Source organism: Choloepus didactylus, chromosome 8, assembly GCF_015220235.1.
Source record: "Choloepus didactylus isolate mChoDid1 chromosome 8, mChoDid1.pri, whole genome shotgun sequence".
NCBI lineage: Eukaryota > Metazoa > Chordata > Mammalia > Pilosa > Megalonychidae > Choloepus > Choloepus didactylus.
In genome coordinates this window covers 123,201,662-123,223,165 of record NC_051314.1, presented here as the reverse complement: position 1 = coordinate 123,223,165, position 21,504 = coordinate 123,201,662, and the positions used below count along the sequence as shown (strand labels likewise).

Sequence of the window (21,504 nt, the reverse complement as noted above, 5' to 3'; positions counted from 1 at the left end):
AAGTCGATTCCAGAATGTGGTGGCTAGATAATATTGCACCAATTTATCTTTTCACTGCCAATACTCTAATCTGCAACAGCCATATAACCATGTAAATATTAAAATATTGTTGGGAGATATGGGACATTTGCAAGATGTACTGCTCTGTTTAAATATTGCTATTTTTCTCTTTCTGACCACTGACTTCCTGCCACAATATATATCCTACTACTTCTCTAACCATTTACTCATCCTTTTATGGTATTCTATTTTTTCTTTCCTCTATTATCTGGTGCTATAAATGAGGCATCTTTGTTTTAAGAGTAAGGAACTAAAACTATTGATGCTTAAGGAACAATGATTATTAATAATACATTATATGCATTTTTTAAAATTTGGAAAGCATTAAAGTATACTTTAGGAAGATAAAACAGCACAATAAAAGCTTAAAACTTGGTAGTGTTAAAATTTCAAAGATACAAAGGAGACACTATAGTATATTAAGTCATTAGCCACATATAAAGGGACTCTAACAAAAAGGAAATTGTGCAATTCAGGAGTGTGACAGTTACAAAAAAGAGGAAATATGTTCTGAAATGAAGAACAGAATATTAGAATTAAAGGAAATCATAGAATCATTAACTTCAAACACAAATAAATAAATTGAAGCTTTAGCAAAATTGAAGGGTCTTATACTTTATAGCTAGTAAGTGATGTTAAAAGTAACTCAGAGACATTTGGTTATCGGTACCCTAATTTACTCATATTAGGGGCATTGTTCAAAAGATTTTTGTCAACAAAGACAAGACATATGAAGAGAAAGAGATAGATAGAGAAGAGCAGTTTTCAAATATTTTTCCAAAAAGGACTTTTATTATACCTGTGAACCTGAAATATAATTTGGTTGAACATAAAAGATTAAAAAATACAGCACCATTCCAGTTTATGATTCTGTGTCTGGGACCCAACTTTTCTATCTAGAAGCTTTTAGTTTTTTCCTTGGATTCTGAAATTCTATGATGAAGTGTCTTGTGAATTCATTTTCTTTTTTTTCAATGTTCAGTTTCCTTTAATGACCCCCATCTTCCTGAAGGGCAGGTACAGGCAGCTAGGCAATGGCAAGAGATGTTCACTTGAAGATCTTGCCCTGATTGAAGGGTTTGCCCACATGCCGGAAGGCCCCTTCCCAGGAAAAGTACTCTCGAACCAGCGTCTGGGTCTCCTTGCTGCCAGGATTCAACTTCTGCCATGTGTACAACTCATAGTCCACCTGCCAGTCTGGACTCAGCAGAAAGGCAAGTTCCTGGCGTCGGAAGACCCACACTCCAGAAATGGAGCGGCTGTTGTTGGTTCCAAAGAAGATGACACTGGCAAAGGCATTCTTCCTCAGCTTGTCCAATCGCTGGAACATTCCATTGATCAGGTTGCAGATCATGAAGGTCTGGGTGAGCTCTTCAAGAAAGCAGTACTCAGAATACCACAGGGACCAGATGTCCTTGTCAAAGTGTTCCCAGAAATATGGCAGCACCACCAAAAGTGTATCCTCATTGAAATACTTGTGCTTAAATTCATCCAAGACAAAGGTACCCTTGGGCAGGTGAGCAAGGGGTCTTTGGCCTTTGGCTCAGCAGCCGATGCCTGCTCACATTCATCCATCTCATCCTCAGGAGCAGGGGCAGCTGCCTTTTTCTCCTCTTTCCTCTCAGCCTGGGGCTTCTGCTCCTCCTCCCGTGGGCCTTTCTCTTTCCTTGGGGTGTCCTTTTTAGGCTGGCTCTCTGCAAACTTCTGGGCATCAAACTGGGCCATCTTCTCACAGAGTTTCACCTCCCCCAACACAGCCCGGAACTGAGGCTGGTTAATGCAGGTGGGGAACCAGCAATTGGTATTGGGGAAGGCCTGGAGAAAAGAAGGCTCAAGGACCTGTTTGTAGAGCCACAACAGGGTGCAGGCAACCGTGATGTCAGCCAGTGTCACACGAATTCGCCTCACCTCCTCCTCCTCATTCTCTGTGGCCTGCTTGTTGTGGCGCATGATGCCCAAGGTGGGGAACACCCAGGTACTGGCTGGGGGAACTATGTTGCTTTCAGCAAAGCTCTCACCCATGGTACTACCTGCGCAGCTGCCTCTGGAGTACTTCCCACAGCTCCTCATTGCATTGCTCTCAAACACACAGAATCCATCGTCACCCTCAAATGCTGGAACCTTGCTGGCAGGAAATTTGCGGAGAAATTCGGGAGCACGGTTGGTTTGTCCAAAGTGGAAGTGGGGTGCAGCGGAGAGCACATGGACCTGAGCCCCACTGTAGTGAGCAGTGATGAGGGCCTTGAAGGCCCTCCAGTTTTCCGGATATGTGTACAGGGTTGCAGCTGCCATGATGATTCCACAGAGAAAGGGCTGTGAGTCTATTTTTATCCTTTCTGTTGGGTGTTTGACAGGATGTTTTAATCAGACAACTCACATATTAAGCATCTGAGTAAATTTCTCTTCACATATCTTTTCTAATTTTCTCCCCACCTTTTTATTCTCGTCTCTTTTTTGGCATTCCTTTAGTGAGGTATTGGAGCTCTCGGATTCTAATGTTGTTTTTCCCCATTTTTCTCTCTTCCTTTTTAGGTTCCACAAGCTCTGAGAGTTCCTCAAAGTTTTACTCAAGCAGTTTTATAGAATTTGTTTTTAAAAAGATTTCAATACAGTAAGTTTCTAGAGTTCTTTCTTTTTCTCTGATGGGTCCCTTTTTACAGTTTGCTCTTTTTTTTAAAGTGATAAAATATTTTCTCCAACCTCCTTGAGATTATTAATATAAGATTTTGTCAAATTTTTCTTTTCACTGCCACTTTTAGTTTGAACTTCATCTTATATGTGCTGGTTTTGATCTGTGCTTTTCTTAGAGGTTTTCCTAAACATCTAGTGATCCTTGACTGTCATTAATACATGAGTGAGGTACTGAAATAAACCGTGGGTAGTTCTATGTCTTGTGCTGGTGGGCATTTCTGTGGATATTAGGCATAGACAGTTCATTTCTTCCTATTCATTTCTGTTCAGCTGGACAGGTTTCCCAAGGAGTAATCCTCCAGTTTTCTACCTGGGTGCCTGAAGCCTGGATATCAAGAATCTTGGATCTGATTAGGGGATCTCTCCAATCACTATCTAGACTTCCAATTAGTGCCTTTGTTTTCAATAAAGCAACTCTTCCCTCACCTTTCCTGAGCACCCGACTCCTCTGAAATCAGATTTCTTTTGGCCTGATCTTGCCAGACAGTGAAGTTCCATTCCTCTGCAGAGATGTGGAAGTTGCAGTTTGGTTGCTCATGGTAAGAAGTGTATCAAGACTTAACTGCTCCTTTTACATACGTTCAATGAGTCCTCCGATTTTTACCTATATTGCACCCATACTGTGATGGTTGGGATCATGTGTCAACTTGGCCCGGTGACCCAGCTGTCTGGTCAAGCAAACACTGGCCTAACAATTGCTGTGAGGACATTTGAGGCTGGTTGATAAACCTACAGGCTGGTTTATTGGATCATCAGTCAATTGACTGCAGCTGTGACTGATGACTCATCAAAGGGCGTGTCTTCCACAATGAGAGAATGCAATTGGCTGGATTTAATCCAATTAATCAGTTGAAGACTTATAAGCAAGACAGATAGAAGACCTTCACTTCTTCTTCAGCTGCCCAGTGAAGCATTTCCTGAAGAGTTCGTTGAAGTTGCCGGTTCGTTTCCTGAGGAGTTCATCGGACATCTTCCTTGGAGTTGACAGTTTGTTGACGGCTCTACAGAATTTGGACTCATGCATACCCACAGTTGCGTGAGTCACTTTTATAATTTGATAATCAGAGACACCTCTCATTGATTCTGTTTCCCTAGAGAACCCTAACTAATACACATACCATGTTAGTTTTCAATTGATGCATAACATATCACCACAAACTTAGTGGTTTAAACAGTGCATATTTATTATACCACAATTTCTGTTGGTTGGGAGTCTGGGCACAGCTTAATTGGGTCCTGGGTTTGAGGGTCACAGGCTGCCATCAAGGTGTTGGCAGGGGCTGTGTTCTTACCCAAGGATTCACTGAGAAGAATCCAATCTCACGTGAGTTCTTGCCAGCATTCAGTTCCTTGTGAGCTGTCACACTTAGGGTTTCCGTTTCTTGCTGGCTGCCAGCCCTGTTTCTTGCTTCATGGGCCTTCCAAACATGGTCCCTTGCTTTTTTTTTTTAATTTAATTTTATTGAGATTGTTCACATACCATACAATTATCCAAAGATCCAAAGTGTACAATCAATTGCCTATGGTACCATCATACAGCTGTGCATCCATCACCACAATTTGTTTTCAATTTTTAGAACATTTTCATTACTCCAGAAAAGAAATAAAGACAAAAAAGAAAACTCAAATCCTCCCATACCCCTAACCACCACCCCCCTCCATTATTGACTCATAGTATTGGTATAGTACATTTGTTACTATTGATGAAAGAATGTTAAAATGCTACCAACTGTAGTACATAGCTTGCAATAGGTGTATTTTTTCCCTGTATGCCCCTCTATTCTTAACTTCTAGTTATATTGTCATACATTTGTTCTAGTTCATGAAAGAGATTTCTAATATTTGTACAGTCAATTACAGACATTGTCCACTACAAGATTCACTGTTTTATACATTCCCATCTTTCAACCTCCAACTTTCCTTCTGGTGACGTACATGACTCTAAGCTTCCTTTTTCTACCGCATTCACACACCATTCAGCACTGTTAGTTATTCTCACAATAACATGCTACTGTCACCTCTGTCCATTTCCAGACATTAAAACTCAACTTAGTTGAACATTCTGCTGATAGTAAGCAACCGCTCCCCATTCTTTAACCTTGTTCTATATCCTGGTAACTTATATTTCATGTCTATGAGTTTACATATTGTAATTAGTTAATATCAGTGAGACCATGTAATATTTGTCCTTATGTGTCTGACTTATTTCACTCAACGTAGTGCCCTCAAGGTTTCTGCATCAATCTGTTTTTCTTAAGACAGTTTTGTTCACCCACCATACTTTCTGTTCTAAGTATACAATCAAGGGTTCTCTATATAGCCAAGTATTTATATATTCACCATCATCATCACTCTCTATATAAGGACATCTCCATTTCTTCCACAAAGAAGGAGGAAGAGTCAAAGAAGGTAAAGAGGAAAAAGAAAAAGAAAGAAAAAAAATGACAGATATAAAGCAACAAAAAGGAAGATAGAGTTATCCTAAAGTAGAATAAAAGAGTCAGCCAGCATCATCAATGCCAGGAGTACCATCCCCTCCCTTATGTCCCCCTCTTAAAGGCATTTAGCTTTGGTACATTGCCTTTGTTATATTAGAAGAAGCACAATACAATGTTTCTGTTAACTATAGTCTCTAGTTTGTTTTGACTGTTTTTTTCCCCCAGTACCACCCTATTTTTAAAACCTTGCAAGGTTGACATTCATTTGTTCTCCCTCATGTAAAAACATATTTGTACATTTTATCACAATTGTTGAGCACTCTAGGTTTCATTGAGTTATATAGTCCCAGTCTTTATCTTTCCTCTTTCCTTCTGGTGTCCCACATGCTCCTAACCTTCCTCTTCCAACTACACTCACAGTCACCTTTGTTCAGTGTATTTACTTTGCTGTGCTACCATCCCCAAAATTGTGTTCCAAACCTCTCACTCCTGTCTTTTCCTATCTGTCTGTAGTGCTCCCTTTAGTATTTCCTGTAGAGCAGCTGTCTTGTTCACAAACTCTCTCATTGTCTGTTTGTCAGAGAATATTTTAAACTCTCCCTCATATTTTAAGGATAGTTTTGCTGGATATGGGATTCTTGGTTGGCAGTTTTTCTCTTTCAGTATCTTAAATATATCATACCACTTCCTTCTTGCCTCCATGGTTTCTACTGAGAAATCTGCATAGTCTTATCAAGCTTCCTTTGTATGTTATGGATCACTTTTCTCTTGCTGCTTTCAGGTTTCTCTCTTCGTCTTTGACATTTGATAATCTGATTATTAAGTGTCTTGGCGTAGGCCTATTCAGATATATTCTGTTTGGAGTATGCTGTGCTTCCTGAATCTGTAATTTTATGCCTTTCATAAGAGATGGGAAATTTTCATTGATTATTCCCTCTATTATTGTTGCTGCCCCTTTTCCCTTCTCTTTCCCTTCTGGAAAACCTATAACACATACATTTATGCTACATTTATGCACTTCATGTTGTCATTCAATTCCCTGAGGCATTGCTCATATTTTTCCATTTGTTTCTCTGTCTGTTCTTTTGTCTGTAGGATTTCAGGTGCCTTGTTCTCCAGTTCTGGAGTATTTTCTTCTGCCTCTTGAGATCTGCTGTTGTATGTCTCCATTGTGTTTTTCATCTTTTATGTTGTGCCTTTCATTTCCATAGATTCTGCCAGTAGTTTTTTCAAACTTTCAATTTCTACCTTATGTTTCCCTAGTGTTTTCTTCATAGCCTTCATCTCTTTTGTTATATCTTCCCTGAACTCATTGATTTTGTTTTTATTTGATTTAGCATACTTCTTTGAAAATCTTTAATAGACTGTTTCATTAAAGTGAAACCATATCTCAACTGTATCTTGATTGAGGTGTAAGTTTGTTCCTTTGGGCCATATCTTCATTTTTCCTAGTATAGATTGTAGTTTCCTGTTGTCTAGGCACCTGGTTTCCTTGGTTACCCAGTCAGATTTTCCAAGACCAGAATAGGTTCTGGTCTCAGAATGGGATTATAGTCAGGGTGTATCTTAGAGGATACACTAAGATAGAGGCCTGTGAGGCCTCTAGTTGCAGTGCTTTCCTAACCTGCCCAATAGGTGGCTCCTGTCAGCCTGTTGCTCCTGACTGCTGTAAGGAAATGTGGCCCCTTCAGTTTCTGTTTTGGCTGTTTTCTTCCAAGCTCTTGGGTCTGGTTCTGAAGGGAAAGCTGGACCCCACCTCCTTACTCTTAGGGAAAATACACCCCTTAGGGAATTATCATCTGCATTTAAATTGTCTGTCTGACTCTGTTACCTCCACCCATCTGGGTCAGAGCGCTGCAAACTGAAAATGCCTGTGTCTCTCTCCTCTGAGCCCCTTAGGTTGAGAGAGAGAAAAAGGGACAGAAAACTCCCTTTTAGAGCCAGTACACAGCCCCCTAGTTTCACTTGTCAGCCAGAAGTAACACCTGGTCTTCTGGGTTCTCCCTTCCAGGACAGATGAGTCTCCTGGTTCTTTAAGGTCAGTCATCACTAAAAGTCTCTGTCTGCTTGTATTCAGCAGTCCACAGTAGTTAATTAAATCCCCATTTGGAGCTCAGTTGAGCTACATTTGGTTACTGGGAGAGTGTTGCTTTCTAGCACAGCAAGATTTTGCAACAAAGCTTGCCCAAGGTGGGGTGGGGAGGCTCCCAGCATGTTTCCACAGTTTTTACTTACAGATTTTATGCTGTAATCTCAGGCATTCCTCCCAATCCAGTTTGGTGTACGATGTGTGGACAATCATGGTTGTCCCCCAGCAGTTATTCTAAATTATTTACCAGTTGTTCGTGGTTGTTCGTTAGTTGTTCCAGGAGACTAACTAAATTCCACTCCTCTCTATGCCACCATCTTGCCCCCTCCCAGGTCCCTTACTTTTTAAAGGCATCAGGGGAGACAGTCACCTCCAGCAAGATAGAATTTATCCTCTTAAGTAGATTAATCATATGCATGTAATCACATACATCCCATGATTTTCCTCTATTCTATTGGTTAGAAGCAAGTCATGGGTCCCCCTCCCACACACTCAAGGGGTGGGATCACACAAGGACAGGAGCTCAGGGACCCTGGGGGCCACCTTGGAGTCTGTCCACCCAACTTAGAAGGTGCCTAGTGTCTCCAATTCCTGAGCATCCAGATCCCTATGGTTGAAGTTACTTAACATATTCCAATATCTGTGGATGTTTCTCATCTGTGGCTATTTTTCTTTAATCTTGCCCATGGCATTAATTCTTTTTTAAATTAATGTTGTTTTAGTTGAGTTTTATGGAGAAAGCAAAACAAATACATTGGTTCAATGTTACAAGTTTACCAGGAAAACCCCCACTGAATTTTTAAAGTAGTCTTTCATCTGCTTGGAAATTTTTAAAAAAATGCATTTATGTCTATAGGAAAAACATAAACATATTATTAATCTTTATTCAATTTTATTACAAAGCAACTTAATTTATAATATTAACCAATGTGTTTTACAAGCTGTTATTCTTGACACCTGAAATATATAATTCTATCCCCGAGGAATGTTTCTGGGAAACATTGGATTACATTATTAGACTGATTTTTCATGAATTTCACATAAAGATGTTTACTTAAAGTAGTAACCTTAATTTTATGAAACCTATAAATATACTCTGGTGATTTCACCAGCTAAAAGCTAGTGTGTTATTAGCAATATCATGTGTTTCAGGTATGACTGACTCTGGGTACGTCCCATGTATTAGCTCATTTAAACTTCATAACATCAAACAATAACTACAGGAACGAGACAGCATTACTCTATTTACCGATGAGGTAAACAAAGATAGGAGTAGAGCAGAAATTTGAACCCATATTTTCTTAAATTCCTGGAACCAATAAATCTCCTTGTCTTTTCTTAATGGCTCTTTGTGTCTGTAGGACACACCTCTATACCCAGACAGGCAGTTCATGTCTATGCCTTAACTTTCACTTTCTGCTGACGCAGAGCTCCAGGGTCTGTCAGAGGTGACAGACAGCTCTTGGGCATGCACAGCCCTGGGCACATGTGCTGCCCCGTCCATGTAATGTACATGGCCTTCCAGATTCACAGGAACACGTTGGAGCTTTTTGAAGCCCGTTATGGACAGTTGCCACAAACACCCCCTGGGGAAAAGGATTTATGCAAGGGGGAAACTCTTTGTCAGATCAAATAAGAGAAGTGTTTTCTGCAGAACTGCCAGACAGGTCAAATAATGACGATTCTCTGGGAACAGAGCTTTGGAGGATTCCAGAGCTATTCTGCACCCTCTAGTGACTGCTGGCTGCTGGGTTCATGTGGAGTTGTTGCTTGTTGAGGCTACCACAGAGCTGGGGAGGAGAGATGGGATTCGAGCAAGTCAACATGCCACAAAGCTCACATATCTTTCCAAGAATTGGCTCTTTCTCTTGGAAAAATGCTCCCCAAATTGCTGTAAGCCAATGGTTAATTTCCAGGGTTTTAAAAGTTAATTTTGACAATTTTTGCCAGTATTCATATTGCTTTTGGGGAGGTCCTTGTTCCACCATTCTTACTGATGTCCAAATGTTACCTTCACTTTAAAATAAGTTGTGCTACAACTGGTTTACTTTTAGGGCTGGAGTTGGTCAATCTTTGATGCTTCAGAACTCTTTTAATTAATAGTTATATCTTAAAATATGAATCGGGAGTAAGCAAAATGACAGATAAAATCTTTCAATAGCCATTTTTTTTGGTTTGATGGATTAATTTTTATCATTTTTTATTGTAGAATACAATGTATATACATAAAAGTGTTAACCTTCCAAGTGCAATTTAACAAGTAGTTAGAGCAAATTTCAAAGAATATTATAGGTTACAATTCCACAGTTTAGTTATTTCCTTAATATGAAACAACATATATACAGAAAGGTACTATCTTCCAAAGCATGATTTAACAAGGAGGTATATAGGAAATATCCAAAATTTTTATGATTTGTAGTACCATAGTTTCAGTCATTTCCTTATTGTGAAATCTAACATATATACAAAAAGGTATAGCTTTCAAATTACAATTTGACAGGTAGTTATATAACAAATTTTAGAGGATGCTATGGGTTACAGTTCCACCATTTCAATTCCTTCCTTCTAACTATTCTAATACCTTAGGAACTAAGGAAAAAAATTATATACACATTCAGTACTCATAATCCTTTGCTAAATTCCATCTTGTCTGTTGCTGTCCCTTCTTCTAGTTTAATCATTTTCCCAATCATCAGGGATGTCTAGGAGGTGACCACCTTAACCTGTTCATGTTGAAAAGGGGGTGTGACTTTATGAGCAAAGGGGACATATCTAGCTGATGTTCTTGAAGAGGCTATTGCCTCTGAGTTTTGGAACTTGACTGGCATAGGAGCACTCTGAAGGATTTAAGTTTCTAACAATGAACTTAGTGAGTGAAACTTTTATAGAGTATGGTATTCCTATTAACTATAGTCCCTAGTATGCAATGAGTAGATTTTTCCCATATACCCTTCTGCTGTCAACTCTCTGTGCCAGTGTCATACCTTAGAAGTATATCATGCAAGCACCTAACTATATTTGTTGTGCTGATTTGTGGGAAACATGTCTTTAAACAACTCCTTTCATTCCTATTTGCCTTCAAAATGGTGCTGATACTTACAATCTCATTATCAAACATCTATAGCCATTTTTCATAATAAAGAGAGACAGAAGAATTTGGTTTTCAAGTTAAACTTTGGGGGGAGTATATAGATTTTAGGATCATTTTGATTGTGCAAAGTTAAGATCCAGTCATGACATCATCAGCTCATGATGTCAAAGTTGAATTGATGTCATGAGCTGATCAACTGATCTAAGAAAAGGAATTATGAACAGATGTCTTTGTATTTGTCTGAAAGTATCTGCATAAAAAGTGTGACCCAGCAATTGGGGAAAAAATAGATGGGGAAAAGGAATCTGATCCGAAGGTAAGTAGATAGGCTTCAGCAACAAAGTATAAGCTGGGGAAGAAAGAGGTGTGCTAGTGCTAGAGGCCAAGTTGAATGTGGCTCGTCATAAACTTAGCAGTAGTGACATTTGATAATGTTTAAAATGTTCTGTGTCTCTATGTGCCAAAATTACTGATTTTATCCCAGAGTGAATTTTTCATTTTACCTATTGTACCCAGATTGTCTGAGTATGAATCCTAGATCTGAAATTTAAAGCCCTTGGGCAGGTTACTAAATTTCCTTGTGACTTTTGGTTTCTTTATACTAAAAATGTGATATCAATAACACCTAAGCCCTAGGGCTGTTCTGAGGATTAAATGAATTAGTCACATATAAAACACTTAGAATAATCTCTGGCATATAGAAGACTATACAGACATTAGTTATAATTATTGTTATTTTTATTGCCATTACTGTTTTTATTACCATTATTCAATACAAACTTTTTTTTTTTTTTTTTTTTTTTACTTTTTTGGGTGTTTTGAATAATAATGGGACAAGGCTGCAAGCTTAGCAAAGAGGTATAGGTTGAAAACTGCAACCTATGGAAGCAGTTATAAATCAGCAGTAATCAATAGAGTGGGCTGGAGCAATAAAGAGTGAGAGGAATTAAGCAAAACACACATTTTCTTATCATTCTCTGGGAATTCTTAGAATTATTCAGATGTGGAGAAGATTTCTTAAATAAAATATGAAGTCCCCAGTTATTTTATTTGTCTATTCAAGAAAAGCATATATAAATGTGCACTAGGCAATATCAACCCTCACCCCACCATAAAAACCTGTAAAGCTGAAAACATTCTGTAAAAACATCCTAGAGCCATTAGTAGATAACAAACCCAGGAGAAAGCTGAAAAACAGAAAGAAGAACTGCTTGTCTTGTAGAAATATTTCAGAGAGGTAGAGAAGCTAGTGAGTTCAGCAGTACTTTTGGAAATCTTAGGGGCTCGGGAAATTAAAGTCTTCAAAGGGTGGTGGGAGGATTGATAAAATCAAAGTATCAGCTTGGTTCATGAAATTTCTACACCCCAGGACAAGGTTTTTGAAACTCAGCACTTTACTTTTTTTGTTTTGAGGGAAAAATGTCATTTTTATTAATAATTGAGCCAGACTTCATGAAGGAAATACAAAGTATTAAGCTAAATCGGTCATTATCTCTGCTGCCCACCCAACTAGTCCAACTGGTTTAAAACATAGTAATATTATTATTATTCAGCTATTTAACATGGTTGTGAACACAAGTTATAGTCAAGAGGATCAACATGTTTTCAGGATTGATGAATGCTGATGCAGAAGATATGTTTTCCAGTGTTTTAAACAATATTTGTATCTACAGAAATTTATATACCAAGAACTAGAAGCCTTAAGAAAAGAAACCCAATGAACATATATCTAATATATATTATCAGATTAAGAAATCTATGTACGTTTTTCCTCTTCTGAAAAAAAGACCAACCAACCACACAAGCAAGTGAAATTATAGCAAACTTCAGTTAATGATAAAATATTGAAAGTTTTCTTTTGAAAGTGGGACCAAGACAGAAACACTATCATAACTTCTATTTAGCATCATTATTTGTGGCCTTTGCAAACATGATAAATTTTAGAAAAGTTACAAGTATTTGAAAGGCAAAAACATAGCACATGTCATGTATAGACATGATTCTGTTAATAGGAAATCAAAGAGAATCTATAGAAAAATTGTTAAAATATATAAATGAGGTTAGAAGGTAACTGGATGCAAGGTCAACTAAAAAAACGTATTATATTTCCATTCACCAACAAGCTGAAAATGACATTTTAGAAGTATACTGGAAGCTGGAGGCAAGATGGCAGATTGGTGAGCTGTATGTTTTAGTTACTCCTCCAGTAAAGTAGGTAGAAAGCCAGGAACTGCGTGGACTTGACACCGCAGAGTAATTTGACTTTGGGCATATTTCATATAACACTCATGAACACGTTGAACTGCTGAGATCAGCGAAATCTGTAAGGTTTTGCAACCAGGGGACCCACGCCGCTCCCTGCCAGGCTCAGTCCCATGGGAGGAGGGGCTGTCAGCTCCGGGAAGGAGAAGGGAGAACTGCAGTGGCAGCTCTTATTCTACTCATTCTACTGATCCAAACTCCAACCATAGATAGACTGAGACCAGACACCAGACAATCTGAGAGCAGCCAGCCCAGCAGAGAGGAGACAGGCATAGCAAAAAAACAGCAAGAAAAACTCCAAAATAAAAGCAGAGGCTTTTTGGAGTTCTGGTGAACCCAGAAAGCGGAAGGGCAGAGCTCAGGCCCTGAGGGTCATATGCAAATCCCAAAGAAAAATTGATCTCTCTGCCCCCTGGATCTTTCCTTAATGGCCCTAATTGCTTTGTTTCTTAGCATTTCAATAACCCATTAGATCTGAGAGGAGGGCTTTTTTTTTTTTTATCTTTTTTTTTCTGTTTCTAAAACAATTACTCTAAGAAGCCCAATACAGAAAGCCTCAAAGACCTGCAATTTGGGCAGGTCAAGACAAGAGCAGAACTAAGCGAGCTCTGAGACAAAAGGCAATAATCCAGTGGCTGAGAAAATTCACTAAACACCACAACTTGCCAAGAAAAGGGGGTTGTCCGCTCACAGCCATCATCCTGGTGGACAGGAAACATTCTTGCCTGTCACCAGCCCCATAGCCCAGAGCTGCTCCAGACAACCCAGTGTGACGGAAGTGCTTCAAATAACACGCACACACCACAAAAATGGGCATGGACATTAGCCTTCCCTCAGCTGGTTGTCCCAGAGTTGGGAAGGTGGAACAGTGTGAATTAACAAAGCCCCGTTCAGCCATCATTTCAGCAGACTGGGAGCCTCCCTACACAGTCCAGCAGCCCAGAACCACCCTGGGGGGACATCACTCACTTGTGACATAGCACAGTCATCCCTCAACAGAGGACCAGGGGGTGCACCGCCTGGAAGAGGGACCCACTCTCAAGTCTCAGGGGCCATACGCCAATACCAAGGACTTGTAGGTCAGTGACAGAGACAAATGGTGGCAGGACTGAACTGAAGGATTAGACTATTGCAGCAGCTTTAAAACTTCAGGAACACCAGGGAGATTTGATTGTTAGAGCCACCCCCCCTCCCTGACCGCCCAGACACACGCCCCATCTACAAGGTGGGCAACACCAACTACACACGCAAGCTTGGTACACCAATTGGACCCCATAAGACTCACTCCCCCACTCACTATAAAGGCAAAGCAGGGGAGAACTGGCTTGTGGAGAACAGGTGGCTCGTGGATGCCACCTGCTGGTTAGTTAGAGAAAGTGTATGCCACGAAGCTGTAGATCTGGTAATTTAGAGATAAGGACTTCAATTGGTCTACAAATCCTAAAAGAACTCTAACAAGTTAAGCAAATGCCAAGAGGCCAAAAACAACAGAAAATTCAAAAGCATATGAAAAAACCAGATGATATGGATAACCCAAGCCCAAGCACCCAAAATCAAAAGATCACAGTCCCTAGAGCAACTAATCAAAGAACTAAAGATGAACAATGAGACCATAGTACGGGATACAAAGGATATCAAGAAGACCCTAGAAGAGCATAAAGAAGACATTGCAAGACTAAATAAAAAAATAGATGATCTAATGGAAATTAAAGAAACTGTTGACCAAAGTAAAAAGATTCTGGATACTCATAGTACAAGACTAGAGGAAGTTGAACAATGAATCAGTGACCTGGAAGATGACAGAATGGAAAATGAAAGCACAAAAGAAAGAATGGGGAAAAAATTTGAAAAAATCGAAATGGACCTCAGGGATATGATAGATAATATAAAACATCCAAATATAAGACTCATTGGTGTTCCAGAAGGGGAAGAAAAGGGTAAAGGTCTAGGAAAAGTATTCAAAGAAATTGTTGGGGAAAACTTCCCAAATCTTCTGAACACCATAAATATACAAATCATAAATGCCCAGTGAACTCCAAATAGTATAAATACAAATAAACTCACTCCAAGACATATTCTGATCACACTGTCAAATACAGAAGAGAAGAAGCAAGTTCTGAAAGCAGCAAGAGAAAAGCAATTCACCACATACAAAGGAAACAGCGTAAGACTAAGTAGTGACTACTCAGTGGCCACCATGGAGGCAAGAAGGCAGTGGCATGATATGTTTAAAATTCTGAGTGAGAAAAATTTCCAACCACGAATTCTTTATCCAGCAAAGCTCTCCTTCAAATTTGAGGGAGAGCTTAAATTTTTCATAGACAAACAAATGCTGAGAGAATTTGCTAACAAGAGACATGCCCTACTGGAAATACTAAAGGGAGCCCTATAGAGAGAGAAACAAAGAAAGGAGAGAGAGACTTGGAGAAAGGTTCAGTACTAAAGAGATTTGGTATGGGTACATAAAAGGATATTAATAGAGAGAGGGGAAAAATATATATGATGAACATAAACCAAAGGACAAGATGGCTGATTCAAGAAATGCCTCCATGGTTATAACGTTGAATGTAAATGGATTAAACTCACCAATTAAAAGATATAGATTCACAGAACGGGTTAAAAAAAATGAACCATCAATATGTTGCATACAAGAGACTCATCTTAGACACAGGGACACAAAGAAATTGAAAGCAAAAGGATGGGAAAAATATTTCATGCAAGCTACAGCCAAAAGAAAGCAGGTGTAGCAATATTAATCACAGATAAAACAGACTTTAAATGCAGGGATGTTTTGAGAGACAAAGAAGGCCACTACGTACTAATAAAAGGGGCAATTCAACAAGAAGAAATAACAATCATAAATGCTTATGCACCCAATCAAGGTGCCACAAAATACATGAGAGAAACACTGGCAAAACTGAAGGAAGCAATTGATGTTTCCACAATAATTGTGGGAGACTTCAACACATCACTCTCTCCTATAGATAGATCAACCAGACAGAAGACCAATAAGGAAATTGAAAATCTAAACAATCTGATAAATGAATTGGATGTAACAGACATATATAGAACATTACATCCCAAATCACCAGGATACACATTCTTCTCTAGTGCTCATGGAACTTTCTCCAGAATAGATCATATGCTGGGATATAAAACAAGGCTCAATAAATTTAAAAAGATTGAAATTATTCAAAACACATTCTCTGACCACAATGGAATACAATTAGAAGTCAACAACCATCAGAGACTTAGAAAATTCACAAATACCTGGAGGTTAAACAACACACTCCTAAACAACCAGTGGGTTAAAGAAGAAATAGCAAGAGAAATTGCTAAATATATAGACACCAATGAAAATGAGAACACAACATACCAAAACCTATGGGATGCAGCAAAAGCAGTACTGAGGGGGAAATTTACAGCACTACATGCATATATTAAAAAGGAAGAAAGAGCCAAAATCAAAGAACTAATGGATCAACTGAAGAAGCTAGAAAATGAACAGAAAACCAATCCTAAACCAAATAGAAGAAAAGAAGTAACAAGGATTAAAGCAGAAATAAATGACATAGAGAACAAAAAAAAATAGAGAGGATAAATATCACCAAAAGTTGGTTCTTTGAGAAGATCAACAAGATTGACAAGCCCCTAGCTAGGCTGACAAAATCAAAAAGAGAGAAGACCCGTATAAACAAAATAATGAATGAAAAAGGTGACATAACTGCAGATCCTGAAGAAATTAAAAAAATTATAAGAGGATACTGTATGGCAACAAACTGGATAATGTAGAGGAAATGGACAATTTCCTGGAAACATATGAACAACCTAGACTGACCAGAGAAGAAATAGAAGACCTCAACCAACCCATCACAAGCAAAGAGATCCAATCAGTCATCAAAAATCTTCCCACAAATAAATGCCCAGGGCCAGATGGCTTCACAGGGGAATTCTACCAAACTTTCCAAAAAGAACTGATACCAATCTTACTTAAAATCTTTCAAAACATTGAAGAAAATGGAACACAACCTAACTCATTTAATGAAGCTAACATTAATCTAATACCAAAACCAGGCAAAGGTGCTACATGAAAGGAATACTACAGGCCAAACTCCCTCATGAATATAGATGCAAAAATCCTCAACAAAATACCTGCAAATCGAATCCAAAGACACATTAAAAAAATCATACACCATGACCAAGTGGGGTTCATTCCAGGCATGCAAGGATGGTTCAACATAAGAAAATCAGTCAATGTATTACAACACATTAACAATTCGAAAGGGAAAAATCAAATGATCATCTCAATAGATGCTGAAAAAACATTTGACAAAGTCCAACATCCAATTTTGATAAAAACACTTCAAAAGGTAGGAATTGAAGGAAACTTCCTCAGTATGATAAAGATCATGTATGAAAAACCCACAGCCAGCATAGTACTCAATGGTGAGAGACTGAAAGCCTTCCCTCTAATATCAGGAAGAAGACAAGGATGCCCGCTGTCACCACTGGTATTCAACATTGTGCTGGAAGTGCTTATCCAGGGCAATCCAGCAAGATGAAGAAATAAAACACATCATAATAGGAAAAGAAGACATAAAACTGTCATTATTTGCAGATGATATGATCTTATATCTGGAAAAACCTGAGAAATCAATGATACAGCTACTAGAGCTAATAAACAAATTTAGCAAAGTAGCGAGATACAAGATTAATGCACAAGTCAGTAATGTTTCTATATGCTAGAAATGAACAAACTGAAGAGACACTCAAGAAAAAGATACCATTTTCAATAGCAACTAAAAAAATCAAGTACCTAGGAATAAACTTAACCAAAGATGTAAAAGACCTATACAAAGAAAACTACATAACTCTATTAAAAGAAACAGAAAGGGACCTTAAAAGATGGAAAAAATATTCCATGTTCATGGATAGGAAAGCTAAATGTCATTAAGATGTCAATTCTACCCAAACTCATCTACAGATTCAATGCAATCCCAATCAAAATTCCAACAACCTACTTTGCAGACTTGGAAAAGCTAGTTATCAAATTTATTTGGAAAGGGAAGATGCCTCGAATTTCTAAAGACAATCTTAAAAAGAAAAACGAAGTGGGAGGACTTACACTCCCTGACTTTGAAGCTTATTATAAATCCACAGTTGTCAAAACAGCATGGTACTGGCACAAAGATAGACATATAGATCAATGGAATCAAATTGAGAATTCGGAGATAGACCCCCAGTTCTATGGCCGACTGATCTTTGATAAGGCCCCCAAAGTCACTGAACTGGGGCATAATGGTCTTTTCAACAAATGGGGCTGGGAGAGTTGAATATCCATATCCAAAAGAATGAAAGAGGACCCCTACCTCACACCCTACACAAAAATTAACTCAAAATGGACCAAAGATCTCAATATAAAAGAAAGTACCATAAAACTCCTAGAAGATAATGTAGGAAAACATCTTCAAGACCTTATATTAGACTTTACACCCAAAGCACAAGCAACAAAAGAAAAAATAGATAAATGGGAACTCCTCAAGCTTAGAAGTTTCTGTACCTCAAAGGAATTTCTCAAAAAGGTAAAGAGGCAGCCAATTCAACGGGAAAAAATTTTTGGAAACCATGTGTCTGACAAAAGACTGATATCTTGCATATATAAAGAAATCCTACAACTCAATGACAAGAGTACAGACAGCCCTGTTATAAAATGGGCAAAAGATATGAAGAGACAGTTCACTGAAGAGGAAATACAAATGGCCAAGAAACACATGAAAAAATGTTCAGCTTCGCTAGCTATTAGAGAGATGCAAATTAAGACCACAATGAGATACCATCTCACACCGATTACAATGGCTGCCATTAAACAAACAGGAAACTACAAATGCTGGAGGGGATGTGGAGAAATTGGAACTCTTATTCATTGTTGGTGGGACTGTATAATGGTTCAGCCACTCTGGAAGTCAGTCTGGCAGTTCCTTAGAAAACTAGATATAGAGTTACCATTCGATCCAGCGATTGCACTTCTCTGTATATACCTGGAAGATCGGAAAGCAGTGACACGAACAGATATCTGCACGCCAATGTTCATAGCAGCATTATTCACAATTGCTAAGAGATGACAACAACCCAAATGTCATTCAACAGATGAGTGGATAAATAAAATGTTGTATATACACAAGATGGAATACTACACGGCAGTAAGAAGGAACGATGTCGTGAAACATATGACAACATGGATGAACCTTGAAGACATAATGCTGAGCGAAATAAGCCAGGCACAAAAAGAGAAATGTTATATGCTACCACTAATGTGAACTTTGAAAAATGTAAAACAAATGGTTTATAATGTAGAATGTAGGGGAACTATCAATAGAGAGCAATTAAGGAAGGGCAAACAATAATCCAAGAAGAACAGATAAGCTATCTTGGGTAAATTTAACATTCTGGGGATGCCCAGGAATGACTATGGTCTGTTAATCTCTGATGGGTATAGTAGGAACAAGTTCACAGAAATGTTGCTATATTAGGTAACTTTCTTGGGGTAGAGTAAGAACATGTTGGAAGTAAAGTAGTTACCTTAGGTTTATTGTCTTTTTCTTACTCCCTTGTTATGGTCTCTTTGAAATGTTCTTTTATTGTATGTTGTTTTGTTAAGTATTTTTTTTTAATTTTTTTATTTTTCATACAGTTGATTTAAAAAAAAAAGTTAAAAAAAAAAACAACAAGGAAAAATATATGTAGAGCCCCCTTGAGGAGCCTGTGGAGAATGCAGGGGTATTGGCCTACCCCACCTCGATGATTGCTAACATGACCACAGACATGGGGGACTGGTGGTTTGATGGGTTGAGCTCTCTACCACAGGATTTACCCTTGGGAAGACTGTTGCTGCAAAGGAGAGGCTAGGCCTCCCTATGGTTGTGCCTAGGAGCCTCCTCCCGAATGCCTCTTTGTTGCTCAGATGTGGCCCTCTCTCTAGCTAAGCCAACTTGAAAGGTGAAATCACTGCCCTCCCCCCTACATGGGATCAGACACCCAGAGGAATGAATCTCCTTGGCAACATGGAATATGACTCCTGGGGAGGAATGTAGACCTGGCATTGTGGGATGGAGAACATCTTCGTGACCAAAAGGGGGATGTGAAAGAAAATGAAATAAGCTTCAGTGGCAGAGAGTTTCCAAAAGGAGCTGAGAGGTCACTCTGGTGGGCACTCTTATGCACAATTTAGACAACCCTTTTTAGGTTCTAATGAATTGGGGTAGCTGGTAGTGGATACCTGAAACTATCAAACTACAACCCAGAACCCATGAATCTCGAAGACAATTGTATAAAAGTGTAGGTTATGAGGGGTGACAATGGGATTGGGAAAGCCGTAAGGACCACACTCCCCTTTGTCTAGTTTATGGATGGATGAGTAGAAAAATAGGGGAATGAAATAAACAAACAAAGGCACCCAGTGTTCTTTTTTACTTTAATTGCTCTTTTTCACTTTAATTATTATTCTTGCTATTTTTGTGTGTGTGCTAATGAAGGTGCCAGGGATTGGTTTAGGTGATGAATGTACAACTGTGTAATGGTACTGTGAACAATCGAATGTACGATTTGTTTTGTATGACTGCATGGTATGTGAATGTATCTCAATAAAATGAAGAAAAAAAACATAAAAAAAAAGTATAGTGTATTAATTCTCTGTTGCCACCATAACATGTTTTATGGTTTGAAACCGCACCATTATCCTGCAGTTTCCATAGGTTGGAAGTGTAGGCTCAGTGTAGCCCAGTTGGTTCTCTGCTGATACGAATATTCTTATTCTTTTCTTATCGGGATATATATGCACTGATTTCTGTTAACCGTAAGCTGTGGATTGGATTGTGTCCCTCTAAAAGATGTGTTGAAGTCCTCATCTGCAGCTCCTCAGAATGAGACCCTGTGGAAATACGGTTGTTACAGATGCAATGTTAAGTTAATATGAGGTCATTCTGTGTCAGGGTGGGCCCTTAATTCAATGACTGGTGCCCTAATGTGAAAAGGAAAAAAAGAGACAGACCCAGAGAGGAGAAGGCCATGTGGGGATGGAGACATAAAGGGAGAAGACGGTCATGGGAAGGCGAGGCAAGGTTGGAGTGATGTTGCCACAAATCAAGAAACACCTGGTGTCACCAGAACCCAGGAAGAAGCCAGGACGTGTATGGACTAATTTCGGAAAATGTTGAAGTGTCTTGGCTTAAGGTAATATAGTGCTTTAGTATATACAGGCATTTTTACCATACATTATATTGATTAGCTTTTTCACTTAGCATAAACGATGTTGAGAAATGTGGTTAGGGTGAAGGCTTATAAGGGTTTAACTTTGTACCCCCTTGGCTACTTCATTTATTTCCTTGTATAGTTAGGACAATTACAAAACATATTGTTTAGAGAGTGGCCACAGTCACTGCTTCTATTCCACGAACCTGGGAGTGAGGCACGACTGAAATCAGATACAAAGGTCACTTGGCTATAAAGAACAATACAGAAATTTTTTTTGTCTTTTGACAGTGACATCCTCAAAACAGAGGTGCAGTGACATTACTGAGCCACGAGATGGCAATGCAGCCTGTGGGTGTCCTACACAGTGCACGGGGGAACTTCCAGACTTAATTTAGCCTAGGGACTTTTGGGGGGTGGATCTTGAAGCAAACTCATTTCAATATTTGTAGTTGAGCACTAGAAAGTAGAGATGCACTTTAAATAATGAAATTATTCCATTTTCTGATCCTATATGGTGTTTATTTAGAATAAAATATTTTTTAGAAAATGTTGAAACTGTAGAGAAGCACAGAGAAGAAAATAAATATTACCTATATCCCCAAAACTTGGGAAAAACCACTATA

At 38.7% G+C, this 21,504-nt stretch overlaps 1 pseudogene; it reads right to left on the bottom strand.

Annotated features, from left to right (window-relative positions):
- Positions 1 to 1,108: 1,108 nt before the first annotated feature.
- LOC119542613 lies at positions 1,109 to 2,352 on the bottom strand (annotated as a pseudogene).
- Positions 2,353 to 21,504: the final 19,152 nt, after the last annotated feature.